General features: G+C 36.4%; 1 long non-coding RNA gene across 2 annotated transcripts; it reads left to right on the plus strand.

Moving 5' to 3' along the window:
* Nucleotides 1-22,319: 22,319 nt before the first annotated feature.
* On the plus strand, nt 22,320-26,167 carry LOC147844421 (uncharacterized). 2 transcript variants are annotated; one of them, XR_015491870.2, is made up of 7 exons: nt 22,320-22,420; nt 22,525-22,632; nt 23,425-23,507; nt 23,628-23,682; nt 23,782-23,857; nt 23,932-24,108; nt 24,449-26,167. It is a non-coding gene; the product is annotated as an uncharacterized LOC147844421 (long non-coding RNA). The 2 variants fall into 2 exon arrangements; XR_015491871.2 differs by lacking the exon at nt 23,932-24,108 and having other exon boundaries at nt 24,449-25,323.
* Nucleotides 26,168-26,924: the final 757 nt, after the last annotated feature.

The raw sequence follows: 26,924 nt of genomic DNA on the forward strand, positions 1-26,924 counted from the left end.
TTTTTGCCAAGAAACTGAGATTAAAACATGTTACAACTCTCTGTGATCAGCTGCATCCCAATAATTCATTTTACAAGACATAAATGTTTTATGATTATAATAAAAAAAAAATTTTCAAACGGCATGTTTGTAATAAAGACAGTAAAATCACTATGTAATTCTTAACTGCTATAATTAACATGGCTGCATGGTGTCAGTAAACGTGCATACTGCATATGTGTGTTTCTGTGTACTGCAAACAGCATTTGTGTGGTGACTCATCATTTCAGATAGGCTTGAATAGACTCCAACACAAATACATCAAATAAACGTACTTGGTATTTTTGACTAGTGACCTTATTTTAGCTTCATCCGACTTTGTCTCTGTCACTGGCTAGTGTTTTTCTGACTTGACGAAGAAGAACTTACTTGGATTTAAAGCCACATTGTACAAAAACAGCTACATAGTCCTTAGACACAAAAAAATGGGCAGATTCTAATTTATTTAATAAATAATCTGATGGGTGTTTTCAGCTGAGACTTTACAGATACATTCTGGGGACACCAAAGTCTTATCTTACCTCTTGTAAAAGAGGTAAAATAAGTACCTTTTAAGGCCAGGACACACCAAGCTTTGTCAGGGCATCAAGCTGCAGGCAGCGGCTGTCCTGCTAGCTGGTTTGGTGTGTTCCACACATCGCCTCTAGTGAGCTAATGTCAAATCAAGTTGGCCCAATCCAGCAAGTAGAATCGATGTCAACCACCAAGCAAAGAGAGTGATCTGAGAGTGATCTGGTTATGCAAAGATGAACCAGAGCTCGAGAACAAAAACTGAAAATACTAAATTTACAAAGTAAACCATTCAAATGTCAAGTAGGAACACAAAGTTGCTGGCTTCAATTTCAATGCACTTCTCAAATATTAGCACAGGTGAATCCCTCCATGGTGAGTGACAATTACTGTAATAATAGTACTAAACCGTGACTGTTTGCCTTGTAAGTGCAAATATCACTTTTTAAGGCCCCATTGCAGAATGAGAAAACAGACTATTGTTTCAGTCTGTAGTCGTTTGTTTGGTGTTTTCCAATGCAGCTTTTTTGCCAAGACATCATGTGTCTTGTAATCATTTATCATTTATCATTTTCATTATGGCTAGTTGTTTGGCATCAGCTTGGAGTGTCCCAGCCCTTAGTCTGGGTTATCTAATACAGATGTCTTTCAACTCTTTTCTTGGAGACCCACTTTACTTCAGAATTTGTATCTAATCATGGTCAAACTCAACAGATTAGTAAAAGTACTGTATTTAGGATCATGTATGTTAAAACAGGATGAAATTAACTTTGTACAGGTCTCCTGAAGCAGTTTGAAGGGCTCTCATCTGATAAACTTAAGGCTGTTTTTTTCTGTGTCAAACAATCACTGTGACCAACGGCGCATGCCTTGCACATACAGTAGCAGTGCATTTAAACTTCTGTGAGCTGTTTGTTTTGCTCAGCAATAACACTGCAGAAACGCTAGCTGGCATTGAGATTTTTAGGTTCCTCTTTGTTGAGTTTCTTCTCAGGTGTTTAGCTTTTTTCTGAATGCTACTTTAAAGTAGAAGTAGCTCAAATTTACTCATTCAGTGGCATAAACCGGCGTGCAATAACGTTATTCATAAGGTAAATACAAAACAAAAGTTTCCATCTAGAGCTCCTTCAGGGGACTCGACACTTGTAAACACTCACTCCATCAGGCTCATGGCTCTAAACACTACCCGCACTCAAAGCTACAAAGCTAACCAATCACAGAGCTTGTGTTACACATCAATACAACGTGTAGTTACATTTTTTTGAGAGGTGCACAATAGTGCCTGAGTCAGTCACAGCGAGGGTTATGCGACCACGCAAAGGCTGTGCCAGACTATACGCTTACAGTATGCAGTAATATAAATCAGCCTTCACTATAGAACAGGGGCCCTGCCACTACTTTACAACAGACTTTATTTTGAACATAATTCTATTTCCTGCCTAGAAGTTTCTAGTAATCCTAAAGTCATTGATTAGCTTAGAATTATGTTTGTTTAATTAAGGATCGAGTCTAATTCTCCTGGAAGCTGGCTCTCCAGGAGCAGGATTGGACAGCACTACACTTGAAGTATAGGACAGCTGGTCCAAGCTATGGCAGCTGTTATCTACACAGCTACTACTGTACCATATGTGGATAAGCCATATGAAAGGAAAGTCCCAAATTGCATAAATTTTAAGAATATAAGTACATGATAAAAGTACATATTTTAAGTATACCTGAGATTGTTTGATTGAGTTACCAATCAAAGAAAATCTAATTAATTTTATATTACATACACCCTCAGCTGCAGAGGTGAGGCTTAAAGAGAATAGTCCTAGACTATTTTAAAATATCTTCCATAGAGTGTCAAACAAAGATAACAGGTTCAAGTCTCAAGACACTTTACACAAGACACTTTTATTTATATGTTTATTTTTTGTAAGTAAGGCTTGGTTAAAGGCATTTATTCATCATCATATCATTTCAAACTCAAATGGTTTCTGCTTTTTGGCCCACAAGTGGACAGTGATAAGTCCAAGTGTAAAGCAATCAAAAGTTTTGAGCTAGTCTGTTTTCAAATTTAAAAAAAGGGTTGCTTTCATGGTGTAAATATTCATGCGGATGAATATGTTTAAGCAGCCACACAATCCTCCTTTCTGCCAACTGACCTAATTTGCTAACATTACAGGATGAGCTGTGCTGTCTGAAATTGTAAAACAAGAGTTCAAAAGAGAACAAAATAGACTAAAACACACTTACAGGTGTAAATGAAAATGTATGTCCTTTGTCTACCTGTGATCTGACTTCCACATATTAAATCTAGGTAAAAGCAGAGCCACATTTTTTCACTTTTCATATCAGTGTCAGTATTCATATCACCCTTTCACTATTCATATCAAAAGTCAGTAAGACCAGTTAGGAGACTGCATGCCAGAAGAAGACCTTGCGGTTCAATCTATGCTGTACATAATTTAATCATTTACACTGCAAAAACATTTAAATTAATTCATATTGTATTAAGCATAGTGAGAAAAAGTTCACAGCATGAAATTCACCACATCTTTAAAATTAATTATTTAAAAACATATATAAGGAAGGCGGCGCAGTGGGTAGCACGTTCGCCTCACAGCAGGAAGGTTGCTGGGTCGCTGGTTTGATCCTCGGCTCAGTTGGCGTTTCTATGTGGAGTTTGCATGTTCTCCCTGCTTTCACGTAGGTTTCCTCCGGGTACTCCGGTTTCCCCCACAGTCCAAAGACATGCGGTACAGGTGAATTGGGTAGGCTAAATTGTCCGTAGTGTATGAGTGTGTGTGTGTGTGTATGTTTCCCAGAGAAGGGTTGCGGCTGGACGGGCATCCGCTGTGTAAAAACTTGCTGGATAAGTAGGCGTTTCATTCCGCTGTGGCGACCCCGGATTAATAAAGGGACTAAGCCGACAAGAAAATGAATGAATGAATGATATATAAGGAAGTTGAGTAGCCAAGTAACTATCATTGAGATGGACAGCATTCACAATGAACCATTATCTACATGTTTTGATGACCCACATTTGAGCAGTGTTTTACTTGAATTACAAACATAATTCAACACACTTTCCTGGCTCTCAATGTCCCACATTTGGCTTTCCAGGAACTTTAATTTGTGACTGTGAGGAGGAGTTAAAATCAAAATTAATGAGGGCAAGTGAAAGAAAAAGAACAACTTAGATAGGTCAATCTAAGAAGATAGCTGGACAGTGATGTCATACTTTAATTTTTGTGAATTCAGAAGTCTCTGCTTTAGCTGACTTAAAGGCTAGCTTTACTATTTTATACACAAAATGATACTTTAAGAGTGCAGTGTACTGTATGCAGAGAATTTCAAAACTTAGCTCATATTGTAAAGTATGCAGATGATACCCTTTTGATGAGCTTTTTAAATGAAGAGGAAGAAGAACACTGCCCTGTTCTTGGCTTCTTTTTAGACTGGTGTGAAAAATCAAGTCTTCTCCTAAACATTTCTAAAACTAAGGAGATGGTTATTGATTTTATAGAGAGAACACAAAACGCATCCCACAATAATTACCAGGGAGCTAATTCAGTTAGAAACAAATGATAAATATTTGGGTGTGATGTAGGACAAACTTAAGTGGGATGTATGGACTGACTGTGTAAGTAAAAGGCTTCAACAGAGAATGTACTACTTAAAAACAATACTGTCTTTTATTGTTGACAACACCAAACAGCATTTTAACAGTATTAATCTGTTGGTATGAAAATGCTTCCGAGGCCCAGAAGAGGTAACTGGGGAAGGTAGTAACAACAGCCAATATGTTGTTTGGAATAAAACTAAAGAGCATTGATAGTATATTCAAAGAAAGAGTGCTAAATAAGGCTGTCAAGATTGTCAATGATGAGACATCTTTTATCAAACACCAGGTCGTCCCTATAGCGTTTCCACATGCTTAAGAAATAGGGAAAAAATTATCATTTTACCCCAAGCAATCAAGTTTTTGAATTTCTCCTTCCTCAGTAGCAGTTGATGGTTAGTAGACTGGATTTTTATTTAGAGTGGGGGTACCATGTTTTTAAAGGATTTGTTTATATATGCCAAATGTGAAATGTCAGAAGTCTCTATGAGTGTACTAACTAACTAACTAACTAACTAACTAACTAAGCATCTAATTCGAACTGATTTTCACAGTTCCATTAGAAAATGTCTGCTAAAAGCCATGTTCTCTAACCAATTACCCAATTCTGAATTTAATTTTTGCAGATTTACAGACTAAAGACTAGCAGATAAAATACATGTATTGATTATGCCTGATATATGATTATCTCACACTAAGCTACATAGTCAGACCGCAAATACAAGCTGTTCACTCAACTTTCACAGCCCTTTAAGGATAACACTCTGGAGATTTCAGACTGCAACCTTTTACTCAAAACAAGGGCAAGATGAACATGGGCTGGCTCCAGTTTGTTTACTGAAAACCCCTTTGAGATTCCTCTCGGATACACAATAATGCAATGCGAAACGGAGCTGGCGCATAAGCCTGTGGAGCCTTAGGCGTTGATTTTATGATTTTCTTGCTGTTTGTTTGTCTTTGTTCAAGGCTAGGATGGGTGTCTGTGGCATGGCCACTCTCTTGCCTCTTCCCCCAGCCTCGCCTTTCCCGTGCTAAATGATCCTTTCATTTCCTTTTAGACTCGTCTGCCCTGAGGGCTGAGCGCTGGGCCCCGTGGCCTTCGCACTGCATGTGAAGTTCACAGCTCACCCTCCATCAGGCAGAACCTCTATCAAAATGCACTTCCTGTCTGAGCGGTACTTTTGTGAGATTGCCCAGGGCCAAGGCGGCAGCCTTGACTCAAATACCACTAAGTTTACTTCCAATCATCTCTGTTCACCAGTTCACCATATCCTTATCCATAAAGTTGGATTTTGGAGAAGAGGGAAATCTTAAATATGCACTGTCAAACCCAACAGTCAACTTTATCAAATAAAATGAGTGTAGTTAAAACAAAATTTACTGAAAACAATTTTAACCCAGTATCGAAGGTAATGAGTAAATTAAATACTCATTACTTCAACTTAAATGGAGTAGGTCCACAGAATTGATATGAATAATTTTTTTTAACTCAAATGATTTGAAGCAATCGGCCCTCATACAGGTTTGAGTTTCCTTAACTTATTGGGTTTTACAGTAATCAGCTGGTTTGAGTTCTCTTCATTTAATGGATTTTAATGTGCTCAAAATGTTTACTCAAATGGTTTAAGTTCACAGTACTCATTAGAATAAGTTTTTGAACTTAAACGTTTTGTTGCAGTCGTTTTCTTCAAATGGTTTGAGTTACCTTAATGTTTTAAATTTACAGTGTGGTGTTAATTGAATTACACTACAATGGTTTTGTTTGGCACAAGCTGTCTATAGTTCAAAATCTTAAATCAAGCAAATATTATTAAGATACTGTATTACAATGGGAAGCAAGCTGTGTAAAGAGGTAGTGAATGTGTAACAGATGAATGCAGCACCATCTGCTGCTCTGGAGAGTAGTGGACTTCTAGGTGAATATGATGCCTCGAGTAACCTCTACATTTTATTAACACTCAACTAGCTGGAGATCAAATGTGAAAAACATGTAGAACACAGGAAAACTTATGGACTGCCATGCAATAATAACAGATGTTTAATCAAACTCCTGCTGTTCCGGGTTATTCTGGCCTAATTTAACCTCTAACCATATCCAAACTAACCCAGGCACCTCCTGCCCCATTCCCCCATCAAAACCCCATACTAACCCCCCTCTCATCGTCCTCAGAGACCTGGCTCCGGAACTGACTTAGGAAGTCCCTTAATGGTTACCAAACTGTGGGGGAACTGCATACGCTCAGCGAGGACTAAACATATGTTTAGAGGAGACAACATCAGCAATCACCACTTGACCCCAGCGTTCATACTTCTGTTTTCCTCCCCCTCAGACAGGAGAAAGAACTCAGAACGGGTAATATAATCAACCAAAAGCACAAAACCAAAGAGGAGGCATCGAGTACATGCCCAGTTCCAGATGTACAGCCAGCCAAGCCCGAGACAAGGCTCAGAAGAGAAGCTGTCAAGGAGGAATTGAGGTATAAATATGAAACAAGGCAGGATGAAGCTTAGGGGAAAACAATAAGAAAAAGCTTTTAAAATGTAAGTTATTTCTTTCAAACTGTAAATAACCATCATTTCTTTTCTCATATATTTCTCCTGAGAATGGCATCCCCAGTCTCACATAAACATAACCTGTATCAAATGTACCAAAAGTGCAGAAACATTCCCGTTTATGCTTTCAATATACGTTCAAATAAATTTAGTGCAACAAAAATAGCCAAAACTGCAGGATTACAGACACAAAGTCACACGTTCATACCACATAGTAAAGTAATTCCATACAGATGTTCAACCATGAAGTAATAAAGTAGGTGGGAGGGGGAAACCAACCAAAGAGTGAAAACAAATTGCTTATATCTGTGACTTCACGTTCAATGTGTAAATAAGATGTTCAATGAAAACAATACAAAGTTATACTAAAACATCCCTGAAATCTCCTGCTCCCCTGGGAAGTCGCTTCTCATCGTTTTTCATTAACCTCATGCCTGCGCTGCTTTAGAGGCCATTATTTACAACAGATGAGGAATCGGTGTGTGAAAAACTGGTAGCAGTCCTTTTCTGTATTTGAGTTTTTTAACATCAGGGAAAATTATTATTTTTTTATATATGACATTTTAAAAATCATTCTAATCATCATTCATCATTCTAAAATCATTCTCTTTTTTTAGCTGATGAATCACAAAAAACAACCATAGCCAATCAAAATCCATCAGTTATTGTGCTTTGTTATGTATGCCATATAATTATTGCTATAATTACTGAAATCTGCTGCCATTACTGCTCAATACTAATGAAAATGAAAGGACATCATACTTAATCATTGCATACTGAAGCAATAGCGTGGATGAACTCTGACGTCACCTTGTAGGCCAATTGGCTGCTAGCATAAAACTGGTTTCCTCGATAAAATCCCCATAGGATTTTCTCATAGACTTTTTGAATTTTGCAAATAATAATTTGTTCAAACACCGTTCATTACACTTACACAGTTTGTCCAACTGGATAATCCTCACACGATAACATAACTTTTACCACTTCTATATCTTAAATGCAAACGCAAGAACTGAAAAGCTAACATTAGACTATAAACGGACTACAGTACCTTCAGGGAGCTCGCCTGTGATGTCAGCACCACCCTGCTATAGACAACGTTTTAAGCTGATTTATAGAAATACAGCTCATGACAAAAATTTACTCTCTCGATTTAGTATATAATAATCCATGCTATGTAAACAAATACATAAAAATAATATACTGTTTTAGTATTATTACAGGTATTAAGCATGCCGTTTTATTATACATGTTAAACAGTTTTTTTGTGGGAAACACATTTGTTTTCCTTTTCAGTTGTTGGACATTGTTGTTTTATACTGTAAATGCGCCTGTAGACCCGTTTAGCAACTTAATAGCAACCGTCTTTTTAAAGAAGCGTAACCGATTAAAAAAAAAACATGAGTAAGATGCAACTGATGTGTTTTATCTCGTAGAACAATATGTGAAAGTATCTTGAGTTTGTGGTAACCACAAACCTTATTTAAGCGATTTAATCAAAGTCCCGTTCAAAAAAAACATTGACTTTGGGACAAGGGAACTGCTAAAATGCTAACTCGCTTCCCGGTTTTTGCATACAAATTGACAAACTTCAGTCTTCTAAAACTCCTTAACAGAACACATGAAATAAAAGTGCTTTTCCTTGTTTCATGGACTCAGTCAGGCATGTGCTAACAAATAGTTATGAGCTGACTAAGCTAACCTCTCAAAGGAAGACGCTCAAGGTGACAATGCAAGTGATAAATTCATTTCAGTCTGGAAAAGGTGTAATCATTTGAGAATAGTTATTCATTGCCAGGTATTACTCAGGCCCAGCTGTGTAGCACACAAACACATGCACACACACACACACACACACACACACACACACACACACACACACACAAACACACACACCTATCTATCATCCTCCCCTCTGTCCACCCTCACAAATGTTTAGTCACTCACATCTAGTTACCAATGAATTAAAAAAACGCCCTCTGAAAAACCCTGACAGAAAAAAAAAATGATGGGATTTTTCGGTTCACAGTCTAAGGTCAGGTATCAGTGCTAATATTTGGCTGAAAAATGGCATGTTACATTTTTCATTATAAAACATTACCAAACTCCCATTTAGGCATACAAATGTCTTACACAGACACACACACACACACACATAAACAGTATTTAACCGAATGGTAAACTAACGTGCTTCACGTAGTAATATTTTTTTTTCTTTTAGTACAACTATATTATTTGTTACATTTACCTTACATATTGAAAATACATCAATATAAACATTACTCAATTATAACTACAAATAAAAACATATACACTTGTTTTAATTTATCCAAATATTGTCATGGTCTACATAAAAAGGTTGTGTAATATTCTAATCAATTTAGTTTGATGATTTTGCTAATATTTTTTTTGTAATATTTTTTTACAAAACATGTATGTACACTTAACAGCCACTTTATCAGGTACACCTGTTCAACGGCTTATTACATACATTTCTAATTAGCCAATCAAATGGCAGCAACTCAATGCATTCAGTCAAGGGTCTCAAACTCAGTTAGGTGGGGGGGGCATTTTGAGGACTAACAAATGATGGGAGGACCACCTTAACATCCGGAAGTGAGGTTTGTGATCGTGTGAAATGTAGGCGGTGGGCAGGGGGTTCAGGTTATGATCAGTACAGTGCAGAGACTTTCCAAGTGGCATATGCTAAGAAAAAGTACATTTACGGGGGGGGAAGCGAGAAATGGCCATGAACTGAAGAGTGGTGGGGGGAGGGGTAGAGAGGATTGCGTACTGAAGAGCGGGGGGGTACTAATTAGTTCAATTTTGAAGGGCACTTTTTAGAAAGAAAAAGGGAATATGCACTGCACAGGTTGATCCCTATTTGCACGTGCCTTGAGATGATGCTTATGACTGTGTAAACTGAAGACCGAGGGGGTGGTTTAGGGCATTGCGGACCGGAGGGAGGAAGAGTGAAGGGCCCGAAATGGCCTGCGAGTTGGCAGTTTGAAGCCCCTGCGTTTAGGCATGTAGACATGGGTCAAGAGGATCTGCTGCAGTTCAAACCGAGCATCAGAATGGGGAAGAAAGGTGATTGAAGTGACTTGTGAACGTGGCATGGTTGTTGGGGCTGGTTTTTCAGAAACTAGAATTTCAGAAACTGCTGATTGTGGGGGCAAAGGCCTTGTTGATGCCAGAAGTCAGAGGAGAATGTCCAGTATGTTTCCAGCTGAAAATGTATCAGTATAATGGTGGCATGACCAGCTCATTTAATGCATATATAAAATAATATTTAATAATGTAATGTACCTTAGTGTAATGATTTTGCACGTAGTTTTAATATTTATACAAAAAATTTAAAAAAATCTAACAAAACTTTCTGAAAATATAATTTAGAATTATATAAAAAAAGAATAAAAGAATAATGGGAAAAAAAACTATTAGATAAACTTTTTTTTTTTCAGAAGTAATTTTGTGAGCGGGGTAAGATTTCCCAGTAGAAATCATCAGCTTGGAGGAAATGATTAAGTCTCCGTAAGTGGCAGACAGCATCCTGATCTCAGTGCTCTGGCTCCAGTCTCAGAACAGCTCCTGCATGCTCTGCAGTCTCTCAGATCAGGACTACATAAACACTGCTTCAAGAGGCCCAGACAGAATCCTTGTGTGGCCTCTCAATTCTTTTTTAATTTGTGAACAATGTTTCAGATGTATTTGAGGAGGAAAGAAACTAGAAAGACACATAGAGGATATGTAAAAGAGAAAATACTACAAAAAGTGCTGAAGCCATGTAAACTGAAATAGTGAGTTTCAAAAGGCCATGATCTAGACATATTTTTTAGAAAACACATCTGAAAATGCATACTTTCCTACTATGTGGAAAAACATGTCAGCTGTCTGTTTTGGACTAACTGCAATCTATTCTGGGCATTTTGACTATTACATATACAAAGAGTTGCGATAGTCAAGTCTTCCCAAAATAAAAGCATGGATCACCTTCTCAGGGTCATTAAAAGAGAGAAATGACTTGTAGTAAATTGAAAAAGCTGGATTTAGCAACTGAATTAACTTGTTTGTTAAATTTCAGTTCAAAACTATCAAACTGAAATCTTTCTAACAACAGGTTTTTGATAAGTTGATAGCTCACCAAAACCTAATAAATCCAGAGGGGCAGGATCCCCAAACCAGACCAGCTCAGTTTTTTTTACTTATTGAAGTTTTAAAAAATTTACGACAGCCAGGTCTTAACCTCAAATAGACATCACATCAGGGAGTCAAGGCCATTTTTATCATTACTTTAAGAGGGACATAAATCTAAATGTCATTTGCATAAAAATGAAAAGCCAGCCCATATTTACAAAAAAAAAAACATTAATCCTAAAGGTAAAATATATAAAGAAAATAAAATAGGTCCAAGGATAGATCCTTGCGGAACTCCACATGTCAGGGGTCTGGAGGATGAAAAGGTCTGACCAACATTAGCACAAAAGCTTCTGTTTGACAAATAAGATCTAAACCATTTAACAGCAGAACCCTGAATGCCCACCTATTTCTCAAGACGGGAAATAAGGATGGTCTTTTACTGTCAAAAGCTTAAAGTAAGGTCAAGAAGCATAGGGACCACAGAGAGCTCTGAGTGCCTAAATGACAAAATGTATTAAAACCTTTAACAGGTTTTGCAGTTTAACTTGTTTTTATATAGCCAAGAGTTGGATCTTGTGATATTCAGCTGCAACTATTTTAATCACATTAATTAAAAAAAAAATTTAATTAATTAATAAAATCTATTTTTCTGATGGTCTGCTTTAGAGATCATGTTACTATAACTACGACAACAGTATATGTCAGTATCGTAATTGGATTCCGCTGACTATAAGCTAAGTCATTTCACTCAATGGCCATCTTTAAAATGCCTCTCAGGCAGTATGCTTGGGTATTCTGTCCGAATGAGGAAACATCAAACACTTTAAAGCTGTTCGTCAAACTTACGATTACAATACATATTTGGAATCACCAATAAACTTAAACAACAACCATCCCATCTCATAAGTTTCGCTAAGTTTTTTTTTTTTTTTTTTTTTTTTTCAGGTTGCCCAGGCTAATGTGCATGCACATTCAAAATAAACAAGATCACGACATCAACCTTATTTATGACTGTTCTACATGCATATTTCATCCTTTGGATAATGGTCGTCAGATCGCGCTGCTCTTCTGAAGTAATCCACAACTTGGTATTGATGGCGAGTCTCCTCCAGAAATGACAGTGACTTGTTTAAAAGTTGGTGGGTGTTTCAGTAGTAATGGTCTTGTGTTGTGCATTTGACAGGATGGACTGTACCATGCGTGTGTATCATGTTGATTACAAAACAAAATAACTTTTGTTTTCAAGAACACTTGGTTCAATTAAAAATAGACATTTCAATCTTTATGTTGATATATTTCTTATGTCTTTGAAGCAAATATTTGCTACATGTCTGGTCTGAATTTCTCCCCTGGAGAATCATCAGTCTATAGCAATTGATGATTTGCTCCTACAGTATTTTAGTAGTCAGGCCTTCATTCACCATATTGACTTTTACACTGTTCCCCATTTAAAACTATATGAGTGAAATGTCATGTGTATACTATAGTCTTTGCTTATAACTTGTCAGCTTCTACCAACTTCTAAATTGGTAGATAAATAATACTTTATTTATTTATTTATTTATTTATTTATTTATTTATTTATTTATTTATTTATTTATTTATTAAGAACATGTAGTTCCTTATAGTCAACAGAATGTATAAATAAACCAAAAATATGACATAACTCTTATGCAAAAATTGTTTTTGATCATTGTTTTGCTTGTCAAAAGCTGTAGAAATCAAAACAACTGCAAGTCATTCTGTAGCTTTTTTTAAAGCCCCCTATATCCACCAATGATTTTAAATTATTCATTGACAGTGAGAAATGTTAGTTTGGGCTCTGGCGCGTACACGTCCTTCGCTTATTTAGCAGATTTTTTCCAGCTGATTTTAATGTCTAAGCAGATTCACATAGAGTGTTTGGCTGCTAGAATGTCCCATGGGAGACGGTCCAGTTAAAGCGTTGTTTTGTGTCCAATTAAGATATGGGTGGAGCGGACATGGGCTACAAGACATGTAAGACGTGCAATATCTGCATTCAGTGCCAAAACGTAAACACACTAAGACAGTTCGACCTCACAAATCTCCTCTCGGCTGAATCGAGAGTAACACAGCCCTACAAATCTCCCTCTGTGTCTTCAGTGCGAAGAGTTTGATAGACTGAATCTAATGTGGACATATGGAGGACGTGACTGTCCGATAGTTGCGGAAAACGAAACCATATTTTCACTTGAGGAAAAGCCAGACTTAACTGACAGAGTCATTTTCGACGCCATCCTTCTCCCTCCCTGTCTACAGAGCTACAAAACAGAAACATAACTACACGTTACATAGCTGAGGCATGTAAAATAGCTGGCCTCTACCTTGACGTGTACTGTACATGCTTTATCAGAAACACATGCGAGCCTGACATTTTATTTTGTCTTGGCAATTTGACACAAGCGCAGCTCATTCAAAATGCCACTGCCTTGTGTAAATACCGGAGATCACAGAGCTGAGGGCGGATAAATCATTAAAGCGTTTCCCCTTGTTCATTAAAGTTTTCTTCTTCTTCTTTATTTCCTTCTTTATTTTCTCTCACTATTTTGTTAATTTGGGGTGTTTTCAGGTCTAAATTGACCCTTTATTTCTTCTTTTTCTAATTTGCGAATAAAGTCCCTGCTCCAGTGTGTTTTATAGTGTAGTCAGTGTATCTATTCATTCATTCATTCATTCATTCATTCATTCATTCATTCATTCATTCTTTCATTCATTCATTCATTCATTCATTCATTCATTCATTCATTCATTCAATCATTCATTCATTCATTCATTCATTCAATCATTTTCTTGTCGGCTTAGTTCCTTTTATCAATCGCGGGTCGCCACAGAGGAATGAACCACCAACTTATCCATCAAATTTTTACGGAGCGGATGCGCTTCCAGCCGCAACCCATCTCTAGGAATCATCCACACACACATTTACACACACACTCATACACTACGGACAATTTAGCCTACCCAATTCACCCGTACCGCATGTCTTTGGACTGTGGGGGAAACCGGAGCACCCGGAGGAAACCCACGTGAACTCAGGGAGAACATGCAAACTCCACACAGAAACGCCAACTGAGCCGAGGCTCGAACCAACAACCCAGCGACTTTCTTGTGAGGCGACAGCACTACCTACTGCACTGAATAGCACTTTTACAATAATTATTGTTTCAAATCAGCTTTACAAAAGGTGTACATTATTGCATTACAATCAAATTCAGTAAAAGTTACAATAAAATATAAGTTCATAAGAATTCCCCTTAATATTATAGCATATACGTGATGTCTATGTGTGCATGTTTTATGAAGTCTATTAAGTGTGCAGTATGTGTTGTGCTCGAAATCCTCAATGGTTGGCATCATCTCTTCTCAGTTCTTGAATCCCATCAATGCCGCTGCAGTTTCAAGAGGCCTTGGAATGAGCATCCCCAGGTTAAAATAGAGAAATTGTAAAAATTTTGCATAGCTGCTGTTCATAATGTATTTGAACAAGAGATATTAAATGTTAATGTGAAAATAAAGCACTATAAATGAAAATAGCAGTTATATAAACAAAACAAACAGGTAACACTTTAGAGTAACTATTCATTATAGCTAGTTAATAGATCTGTTAGTTAATGGGTTATAAATGACTTGTTAAATAATAGTTAATAGTTTGTTAATTATTTATAACTGTGCCTTATAGATAGCCAATAGACAACTAGCAATCTGTTAGTTAAGTTATAAATGGTTTGTTAACTGTATGTAATGATTTATAACTATACCTATTAAATTAGTAATAAATCATGAACAAGCTGTTATTAAATTACTTACTAAAGACTTGTTAAGTATCAGTTAATAGTTTATATATATTATTGGGCCTTTATTCTAAAGTTGCAACTATTCTTCATTTATTAACTTAGTGAGGAATAGTTGCAACTTTAAAATAGCGTCCCAATAACGTACATAAGCTAATAACTAACACTTAACTAATATATTTACTCTCACTTTACAGATCAGTTCATATTTTGTTAACCATCTATTAATACCAGTGAAACTTTGTAGAACTTTTTTAATAAATACATTTTTTATTTTATTTTGATTTCATGTTTAATACAAAAGGTGCAAAAGATCCAAAGAAAATCGGCACACTGGCAGAACAGCAGTATACAACAGAATACAAATCCGAGAGGCTTAGGCACCTTTTGTATTACTTGCAAAAAACAAAAATGTGCGCAAATCTAGAAAATCTTGAGGGCAGGTGCTCGATCAAAAACAAACATTTTTAGCAAAAGATCCAAAGAAAATCGGCACACTGCCACTCTAGCGCTCAAAAAATCTTTAATGTAACAACGTTTCGGCCGACATGGTCTTCATCAGGTGAGTAAGTTTTTTAGACCATTATAAAAGAGTCTGCCAGCTTTATTTTTGGAATATAAATCCCACCTGCAGGACAGTGGTGTGTAATGTCATGTGAATAGCCACTTGTGTATTCTGTCTCCAAAACAATAGCAGACCCCTTTCCCCCTGTCACCTGCCTTATAAGTATGGACCGGCTACTAGGAATGAATACACAAAGACTTGCTCTGTGCCTCACAGGAACAGGTGATTAGATATCGTCTTCCCTTACTGCCGACCCATCTGCACAAATAAACGCTCACAGGAAACGACCTGTCGCCCCAAAAACATGCAAGAGTGATACTGGCCTGGAGGGACGGGGACTGTGAATGGCTTGTATCTGGTAGGAGTTAAAGTTGACTCCTACTCGGACACAAACTATTAAAGGTTTTTCGTCAAAATACTGCATAAATTAATATAAGTGCAAGTGGTGGAACAAATACAACAAAAACCTGCTGAAGTAATGGTATGTCTACTTTCTAAAAAATGTACCGCAAGAGTGCCTGTAACTACTTAAATTAAATATACAAAGGAGACCTTCTAAAAGTACTCAAGAGGGAGTAAAGTGAAAATGATTCCACCATATTATACCCTGCAGATTGAAAATGCCGTTTCTTTTAGGGGTGTTTCTAGGTCTACGTTAAATTATTTGCCATTCATGGAGTATACATTTAAAATGTGAGAGTAACTTAATCCAGCTGTAATTTCACTACAATTTAAACAATAATAAGTTGAAACTATTCCAATGATTTTAGGAAAGTGATTCCCTCCGTTCCCTCACTTCAGCAATGAGAAATCAACAACTCAATTAATTGAGTTGACCAAATGTGGTCTCTTCATTGAATTAACTTAAATGTTTGAGTACATATAACTTAAATGGCTAATAGACTAAACTTAGAATTTTTTCAGCTTTTATATTCTTTAACTATTTACTTCCTATTCACTAAAAGGACCTTTTATATTGAAGTTGATATTTAGCTGCACCATGTTAGCATTTCATTCATTCATTCATTTTCTTTTTGGGCTTAGTCCCTTTATTAATCTGGGGCCGCCAACTTGTCCAGCATATGTTTTACGCAAGGGATACTCTTTCAGCTGCAACCCATCACTGGGAAACATCAATTCACACTCATTCACACACACACACACACACACACACACACACACACACACACACACACACACACACACACACACACACACCCTATAATACAACAATAGCAAATTTAACTTGCCCAATTCACCTGTACCATATTTTGACATATGGCGCAAACATGGGAAGAACATGCAAACTCCACACAGAAATGCCAACTGACCCAGCCGAGGCTCGAACCAGCGACCTTCTTGCTGTGAGGCGATTGAGGTGCCCATGTTGGCGTTTTATAACATTTATTTATTTTACTTTTTTGTAATACATTTTTTATTGAACAGTTGAAAATAATCTTGCATACATAGTTACAAAGATACCAACCAACTCCATTTTCTATTGCTACCCAACCCTACCCACCCCTGGCGAAATTAATAATTAACAATAAAAAGAAAATAAATCAGAATAAAAAACAAAAAGAGAGAGAATAATATAAATACAAATATATATATATATATATATATATATATATATATATATATATATATATATATATATATATATATATATATATATACAATATTAATAATATTAATAATAATAAAATAAATTTTAATAAAGTTTTAAATAAATAAAAACGTAAATAAATAAATTTACCTCTGCATTTAACTTCTTACAATAACACTTTAACAAAGGTAGATACATTGGAGTTTTACACATAGGTCAAAGAAAATACAAAGAAAAAAATCACAATAGTATATCTTTTATCATAGTTATTGCACATGTCCATGAAGTAAAAGTTTTTGCAGAAGTGCCATGCTTGCTACAGACAGTTTCATATTTGTGATGTCCAAGAACATATATATCCAGTGTTTCCGGTCCAGGCAGTGTGGAGGCTTTCAACATAAAGCAAACATTTAGCTGCTGTTAAAACACAAGCCATAATTTTTTTTCTGAAATAAAACAAAAAGTCAAAGGAGGAATCATCGTTTAAAAGGAAAAGCTTAGGGCAACATGGTATGTCTGATTCCACTATGTCCTTCAAGGTCAGTGACACATTATGCCAAAAGTTATTTACTTTAGGACATTCCCAAAACATATGTTTGTATGTACCTATTACATCCTCTGAGCAGAAATTACAGTTGAAAGTTGATGTTAGTTTCATAAAGTGACGTTTCCTAGGAGTGAGGTAAATTCTTTGAATCATTTTGTAATGAATTAGCTGATGATTAGGATTCTTTGAGGTAAGTTTAAAGTTAGTCCATATAGAGTCCCAACATAAATCATCAGTATTTGTAGAAGAAGAGTTTGTTTCACACAATTTTTTATGCCAGATGTTTATGATTGGTAATTTTTTGTATGATGCCTCTAAAATAATATATATAAAACAGATACAAGACAGTTCGTATTTACTTGTAATGTCAAAGTACTGAGAATTCTTATAACACAGAGGGCCCTATCATACACCCGGCGCAATGTGGTACAAGGCACAGCGCAATAGTCTTTTGCTAGTTTCAGCTTGGCGCAAGAGTCGTTTTGAGGCGTTGCGCTACGCTGTTTAAATAGCAAATGCATTAGCGCTCATATGTGCACCCATAGGAGTTCTGGTCTAAAAAGGAAGGCGTTCTGAGGTGCACTGCTGGCGCGTTGCTATTTTGAGAAACTAAAATAGATTTTTCAGTAGACCAACACTAACCAGGTCTTAACTCCGACGCAGAGTTGCGCCTCGCTTACACACTGCTTAATACACACAAGAGCGCAATAGGCAAATATCTTTACTTATGAAATATTTAAATATTAAGGATATATATAGGATATGACAAGAATAGATATAGGATATGAATATAAATGATTAAAATATTACAAAACATATTATTTTCTAGCCTACATAAATATGAAAAATCACTGCTTTTATGTCTTTTTCATCTCAGGAGGCTTTTTCAGTTCATTCATAACAATTTGCTTTTGTATAATGTTTTTAATTATTAGCAGTATTATTTATTATATCCATATGTATATTTGTTTTATTAAAACAAGCTTAGATTTGCCTACCTGTCAGGTTTTAGACCATATGGGGCACAGCATGTGTTTTAGGATATAACTCAGGTTTTTGAACACACTTCGTTTTAATTGTTCATTTATTCGTTTGTTGAAATTAGAACTGAATTTAGAAATAGTTTTGAAACAAATATTTGCGCTTAACAACACAATTAATTATTTATAGACTAATTGATGTCTGTGCGTAAAGGTTTCCCTATCCGAGCCAAAGTGAAAGTAGATCCATTATCTCTCATTCTCACGCAGTAGATGCTCTGTTTAACAGTTTTCTGTAAAAAAGACTGTTAACTGTTAACTGTTTGCTTGTGAAATGCTCACTTTTTCCACTTAGACTTACTTTACGTCCTGTAAATAGCGAATGCGCTTATAGCACAGCTGGCTCTTAAAGGTAATGGGAGATGAGACTCTGATTGGTTTATTCTCAAAACACACTTATAACTATAAGAAAATAAGAATAAGAAAATAAACTCAACCCTTTTAGACCATGCGCCAAGGCGCAAAGCGGATTTTCCCGTCCTTAAATTAGCAAAAATGCGTTCTCACATGCCCTGAAAGCGTTTGCGCCCTGCATTTTGCGCTCTGCGCATGGACCGTCAAATAGAGCCCTTCATTTTTATGAGGTGGGGACCAGGACATACCCACATACATAAGAACAATTTAGCCCAAACTCGGTCCTCGAGGGCTGGTTTCCTGCCTCAACAAACCTGCCTGGAAGTTTCTAGTATATCTAGATAGAGCTCGATTAACTGGTTCAGGTGTGCTTAAAATGTGGTTGAAGCTAAAATCTTAAAGGTGTTGGCCCTCCTGGATTGAGTTTGGGCACCCCTGATTTAGCTTATCCAATTCACCTATAACGCATGTCTTTGAAACCGGAGCAACCAGAGGAAACTCACACCAACACGGGAAGAACTTGCAAACTTCAAACAGAAATGCCAACTTACACAGCCGGGACTCAGGCCCCGTTTACACTAATGCGTTTTAGTCTGAAAACGCATAAGTTTTGCTACGGTTACGCCAACCGTCCACACTACGCCGGAGTTCTCGAGCGCCGAAAACGGAGCGTTTCGAAAACGCTGGAGAGGCCGTTTTCATTTTGAAACGCTGCTGCTCCGTCTCAGTGTGGATGATGGAAAACGGAGACATCTGAAAACGGAGGCGGGGCTGCAGACGTTCGCCTCTCTGATTGGGGCTTTTCCTGAATATTAAGTAGCCTAACACACAGTTCAGTCCTGAATCTTCTCCGTGTAAGTTCAGACTTCGCAAGTTTGATCAAGGCTGCAGTCTCTTCTTCTCAGTTTGATATGGAAAAGCAGACTATACCGAGGACACGGGTAAATCTTCAAAGGGAACAGTGTACTTTATAACTTCATTCACATCACCCTGGCTTCGTTGTTTCACTTTCTCAACAATAAAATGTAAACATGATTTAAGGAACTGCCTATTTTCATTTTAATATTAGCAACTTAGACAGCAGACATGTTGAGGCGCCATGCTGTATAAGATGAGCGTCATCTTCACTGTCTGGATATTTATAACAAAACGGAGCCGATAACAACTGCCTCCTTTCAATTTCAGTGAAAATACGAAACACACCCTCTCGTTTGCTGAGTATCAGTTTTAATAATCGATAATGGCCATTTTAAAAGTATAACATACAATAAGTTTATACATTATAGGAAATAAAGGCAAGCGATAAGTCAATATACAGAATGTACGTGGTTACATTAATCATTAACTTATGAGCTTTGCGCTCAGCCAAAACACGTTACCTGAGAACAAGTAATAGATTCCAATGCCCAAAGTCAGGGAATATGTCGTTAGATAAAGACAACAAGATGAATGAAATATCCCGTTTAATAAATATAGTGAGATTAGATCCAGCGGGAGATGCTTGATGAGAAGTCCGACTAGCAGAGCTCTCATCTGGGTACATGGGCTGCAGCGCTTGCCCGAGAGCGTCTGTGTGGTCACGTGATGTGCGTTTTCAGCGTTTTGGTGTGGACGGAGAGCAGTTCAGAAACGCTGGGTAAAACGCGAGTGTGGACGCGGATCGTTTTCATTCTAAAACGCCGTTTTAAAACTAAAACGTACTAGTGTAAACGGGGCCTCAAACTAGTGACCATCTTGCTGTGAGGTGACAGCACTATCCACTGCACCATTGTGTCACCCCTGCTTGTCTATCAATTAAGAAAAATGCATAAAAGCATTTAAATCTTTACTTACTAATTTAACTTTTTTTCTTTGACAGATAGGTTCAGGAATAGTGCCTCTGTCCTGCTGCTCTGTCATGTAACAAATATCGACCAATCAGCATGGTTGTCAAGGCAAAATATCAAGGGCAAGCAAACATTTTAAACAGAGACATGGTGAATGGTTTAAAGAAATTAAATTTTTAAGTTCAGAAAACTTACAATTTTAATTAAAAGGTTTTTGTTTTTTTTTTTTTTTGTTTTTTTTTTGCTGCTTAATGAGTAAGTCAAACACACCTGTTTAAGTTTTGATGCCGAAACTTGGTATTTTAGGTAATGTGAAGTTATATTAACTTAATATCTTTAGTAATGACAACAGCGGGGATTTACAGCGTATATATTAATCATTATGGATTATGAGATATAGTTGCATGAGCGAATGCCTCTTTGGTAAGTGACCCTTTCTGTGATTATGGTACTAAATTTTTTTTTTTTACACTTTTTCTGTGCACATTTCATCTTCCGCATTCCGTTTGCAAAATGAGAAATTAGACTACTTCAGTTCATCTTAATTTTATAGTGCTTTTTACAATGATTGATGAAAACTTTGAATGATTTGGTTTATCCATTCATTCATTGATTTTCCTTTGGGTTTAGTCCCTTTATTAATCTGGGGTTACCACAGCGGAATGAACCACCAACTTATCCAGCATATTATTGTTTTACACAGCGGATGCCCTTCTAGCTGCAACCCATCACTGGGAAACATCCATACACACTCATTCACACACATACACTACGGACAATTTAGCTTACCCAATTCAGCTATCCAATATGTTTTTGGACTTGTGGGGGGAAAAGGAGCAACCTGAGGAAACCCACCGAAACACGGGGAGAACATGCAAACTCCACACAAAAATGCTAACTGACCCATCCGAGGTTCAAACCAACGACCTTCTTCTTTGTGGGGATTATATGTTCTCCCTGTGTTCACGTGGGTTTCCTCTGGGTGCTCGGTTTTCCCCACAGTCCAAAGACATGAGCTATAGGTGAATTGAATGAAATAAATTGGCTGTAGTGTATGTTTGTGAATGTGAGAGTGCACTCTCAGAAAAAAAAGGTACAATGAGGGTACAATTTTGTTCCTAGAGGGAACAAAATATATAATTGTACCTTTAAAGGTCCCATATTGGTCTTTAGGGTACAATTTTGTACCCAAATGGGCTATAAAGGTACAAATGTCCAGATTTAGGTTTGAAAGGTACATTTTTGTACCTTTTATAGCACATTTGGATACAAAATTGTACTGTAAAGGACCAATTTGGCACCTTTAAAGGTACAATTATATATTTTGTTTCCCTATAGGAATAAAATTGTACCTTCAGCTCATGATAAGATCAAGACACTATATAACACTAATTTAAATGTATTAATACTAAACATTAACACTAAAATACATAATTTAAAAATATAATAAATAAATAAATTGATTGAATTAAATATTTTAATAATTAAATTTTTTTCATGTATTTAAATTACATTTTTTTCTCAAAAATGTTAATAATTTAATTTATAATTTAATGTAATTTTAATCATTAAAAACGTAAATACTGGTCTTTGCTTACTGTTTAAGACCCTATAGTTTATGGGATGTAGAATAAGAACCATGCAGAGTGACAGCATCTTCATACAGGTGGTGATGTTGCTGTCTCTTTAAGAATTTGGCTTGTTGAGACGTTATAGTAGTGTTTGTTACTGAGGCGGTCCGTCGAGTATGCTGGGTGTTTACACAGAACTTCGCACGCTTTTCAAAGAAAAGTCTATTTTGGAGTCCACACTTTTCAGGTAAGAATGCATTAAAGATATATTTTCAGTCTCATTTTTACATGTGAAGCCTTGTTCTGTTGATTTTGTCTGACTCTCGGGTCTCTGCTTTCCCCCGATTTAAGTGCTCCGGGCTGGCCTGCAGGATGGAGTTTGCTAAGATGTCTGCTGCTTATTAAAGAAGTTAATACAATGTGATATCGAAGTCACCGAGGGACATAACGTTATAGACGGTGAGTACTATATGCTGTTAGTTTTATCGGTGTAAAAGTTCCCTTTATCGCCTACGTTACGTATTCGCGCCTTATATCTTACGTTACGTTACTGCTTTATTAATAAGTGTTGCCATGGCGGAATATAATCGCAACCCAATTAGCAAAATACACTCGGTCCAGCTGCGGCGGCAAAAGCGAGCCGGCGCTGCCGTATCCGTGCACCGGAATCGGGCCGTGAGTAATGTGCGGTGTGGCCCGGAGCTCGCGCGAAGTCTTCATATACCTTGATATAAAACCTTTTGTTATTAATACTGGGAATTTGTAATTATCGATAATGTTTTATATTTTTAGGCCATTTTCTAGCCACGGTTGACCGCTGAAATGTAATTTTAGACGGTTATATAAGTTACACCACCATTTTGTGAAGAAAAATCACAATTTTGTCACCGACAAAGCGAGTGATTATGTAAACGTGGCTAGTTACAAACGTGGTGTACATATCTTCATTTCAGTGTCTAAGTTACATTAATGTTGAGGAGTGTCCACAAACTCTCATGTCCAGAATTGTTGGTGCTTTACTATCGTTTAACGTTATACTTATGTTAATGTAGAGTTATTAACATACCATGTTGTATAAATCGACGTTTTAAGTTATACTTTGTTTTTTAATGTAATAAGTTGTCTCATCTGTTCTGAAACTGGTACCTTGAGCTATTTTACCTATTTTATTAATATCTCAAAATAAATAAATAGTTATTGCTTTATCTTATTGCTTTCCAGAAGTTTTTGAAGTTTCCAATTGTCTTTCAGGACAAGATTGAACAACAGAATGCAGCCTAACAGCATCAGACCAATGAAGGCATGTCATATGAAAGCATGGCTCAGTACAAGATGTAAGTATGTCTCATTATCTATACCATGGTTTTAATGGCTTACATACTATTTTAAATTTGTAGGTTTTTACTTACAAACAACAATAAATGTACACCCACGTGTTTAAAATTATTTTCTAGGTTTTCATCGAAAGATGAGAGATCAACTGAAGAATGCTATGGGCCTGACTCTAAGGTACTCTTTCTAAACTTTCTCCACTTGATTAATATTATTAAATTCTAGCTTTGGATGGATTCATTCATATTTGTTTGTATGCCACATCTTATGTTCCAGGAATTGATTTTACAGCAGCACTTCTCATGTTGCCAGCCTTGTTAAGCGAGACACTTCAACATTTTGTTGTGCTCCGGTGCGTATGTTGTTTTCTGTTTAGTATATGCTGTGATAAATGCATTTTATAATGCTTGATATTCTTTATATTAGGATGACGCAGTGGGTAGTGCTGTCACCTTACAGCAAGAAGGTAGCTGGTTCGAGCCTCGGCTGGGTCAGTTGGCATTTGTGTGAGGAGTTTGCATATTCTTCCAGTGTTCGTGAGGGTTTCCTCCAAGTGCTCAGATTTCCCCACAAGTATAAAGACATGCGCTGTAGCTGAATTTGGTAAGCTTATTTGTCTGTGGTGTATAAATGTGTGGTGAATAAGTGTGTCTGGATGTTTCGTAATACTGGGTTGCAGCTAGAAGGGCATCTGCTGCATAAAACATATGCTGGATAAGTTGGTGGTTCATTCCACTGTGGCAACCCCAGATTAATAAAGGGACTAAGCCGAAAAGAAATTGAATGAATGAATAAATGAAATTTATATTAGTCTTTTAATCTGTGATACTTTTTTTTTTTAATCAGTGAATATTAATTATTTGACTTTCTATGCATGTTGATTTTCTCTTCATCAGTGATAGAGTGACTGATATTAATGTAATTATTGCTTTGTCATTTACAGTGAACCATCTTCACCACATCCAACAGTTCAAGTACAGGAGGAGGCCACCGACTGGACAACTGTGTTAACAAGACGAGTCACGGCAGTCTTCAGAGTTGATGGGATTGCGATTGGCCGGGCTGATGATGTGGACGAATATACATTTTTGACATATCCATCTTATTAGAAGATCACATTGATGTTTCTGCAGTGGAATGTTTTGAATGAACGGCGGACGGTGACAAGCCTCGATCTACTCCAGTTACCAGAGTGATCAACCTTGTTTTTTGTTTCTTTACATGCTCTTGGGATAATAACAATCATCAAGTTACTCCAGCACACTGCTATCATTCATGCATAAAGCACATTTTTTAAATAACTTGTGGTCCTAATGACTATCAAAGAACATTTTCCAGATATGAGTGCTTTACATGTCATGTTTATCAAAAGCATAAACACATATTGTGTTACAACTAATTACAACTCCACTAAAGGAGTAATCTACTGATGTTGAGGAAGAGGCTACTGATGTATTTGGTTTTCTGCACTGTTGAAGCAATTTATAGAGAAACATTGCCTTCATTCTGAAATTCAGAGAAAATGTTGATGACAAATTATTTATTATGACCGAGTATTCTGACTAAAGACAAATACTTTAGACTTTATAAAGTGCAGTACTTGATGTAGCCTGTGTAATGTTTATAAATCTTAAACAGTATTCTTGTGGTCTTTGTATTAAGTGTAGATTATTTAGTTTTTATTTGTTATCTAAATTGTTCTTTTTACTGTTTTACATGTCTGCTTTATACTTGCTGTGTAATTTTATTTCTTAACACATTCAGTTGTAAGTTGTAATGAAATATTTCTACATTAATAAATAAAAATGGACATCTGTGAACTAAAATATTTTATTTATTTATTTGTGCATGCAGTCACCAAAGGATCAAAATGCCAGGGTCAGTACCCTGAAAATACTATATAATATAAAAAGGTACATTTTTGTTCCTTCAGTGTCTAGGGTACAAAATTGTCCCTTAAAGGGTACAAATGTAGAAGGTACAATTTTGTACCTTTAAATAGAGGTACAAATTTGTACCCTTAAGGGTACCACCCCAGTGACGGGCCATTTGTACCCTAAAAGGTACAATTTTGTACCTTTTTTTCTGAGAGTGTGTATGTGTTTTCCAGTACTGGATTGTAGCTGCAGGCGGGCATCTGCTGTGTTAAACATATGCTGGATAAGTTGGCGGTTCATTCCACTGTTACGATCCATGATGAATAAGAAACTAAAGCTGCGGTCTTACTAGACTTTTCTCCCCGTAGACTAACATTCGTTCAAACATAAATGCATCAGACTGGAAACACAATGTCGTGCGTCAAGTTTCGCACATAGCTGCATTAGAAAGTTCAAGCTTGGTGAACTCTGACCTGCAAAATCGCATCACTTGACTGTGACCAATCGAGGATCAAAACATGACCTCTCTGAACAGGAATTTAAAATATGGAACAATCACTCGCTTTTTTAATCTCTATTTATCTTTTTTAAGCCCCCTTTCGCATCGACATACGACAGAGTTTCGCAAGCTCAAACTCTAGTGTGACTGAACTTTTCCCTGTACTGGGTTGCGACTGGAATGAATGAATGAGGTTTTTTATGTACCTTCCAATGGGACCGCTGATGAAACTTACCCATAGACTAAATTCAGTACATTGCAAGAATTGGAAACATTTGTGTGGTCCATTTAAAAAAAAAAATGAAAAAAAAATTTTAGTACAAGCTCCAAAGAACTATAAAGTTATAACAGTATTGCACAAAACATTGGACTTCTAATTCGGCAGTAGAAGTTAGCCCGGCAGGTCACAATTTCTTTCTGTGGAATAGTTTATGAGTCTATGTCAAGTTACAATATCTGACAGTAAATAAAAGTTTGTTTTCTGAAAGGATCCTTTATGCGCTTGCCATATGAGCTAAAAAAAAAAAAAAAAAAAAAAGTCAAAAGCACTGTATCTTATAAATAAACAAAACTCTGCCTCACTACAACCAATGGTTCTGTCATGCAATTTCATGCAATATTTCATTGGAATTTCTATACTGAATGCATACTGTATACACTTTTGAAAATAAATACTGAATGCTGAAAAGAACTAAAAGGATTTTTCAAAATTATGCAATAGAATCTCTTTTTTTCTCTCTCTTTTTTTCAGAAAATGGAAGATTCCGTGGAAGTTAAAGGTTCTTTGTGGGGTTATCAATGTTAATAAAGAACCTTTTTTTAAGAGTGTTTGTGCAGTATTAAGTTTATTGTCATGTTTGGTGTGAAACATCCTAATAATGGTTTATAATATTATGCATGTGTAAGATTATTAGAGCAAAAATGTAGAATTCAGCGCATTCATATATATTTTTAAATACAATCTTTTATTCATTTCATTCAATCAACCTTCAACTTATCCAGCACATTTTTTACACAAAGGATGCCCATCACAACCCAATTCT

Source organism: Danio rerio, chromosome 5 (assembly GCF_052040795.2).
Source record: "Danio rerio strain M-AB ecotype USA chromosome 5, GRCz13ab, whole genome shotgun sequence".
In the NCBI taxonomy this organism is placed as follows: Eukaryota; Metazoa; Chordata; class Actinopteri; order Cypriniformes; family Danionidae; genus Danio; species Danio rerio.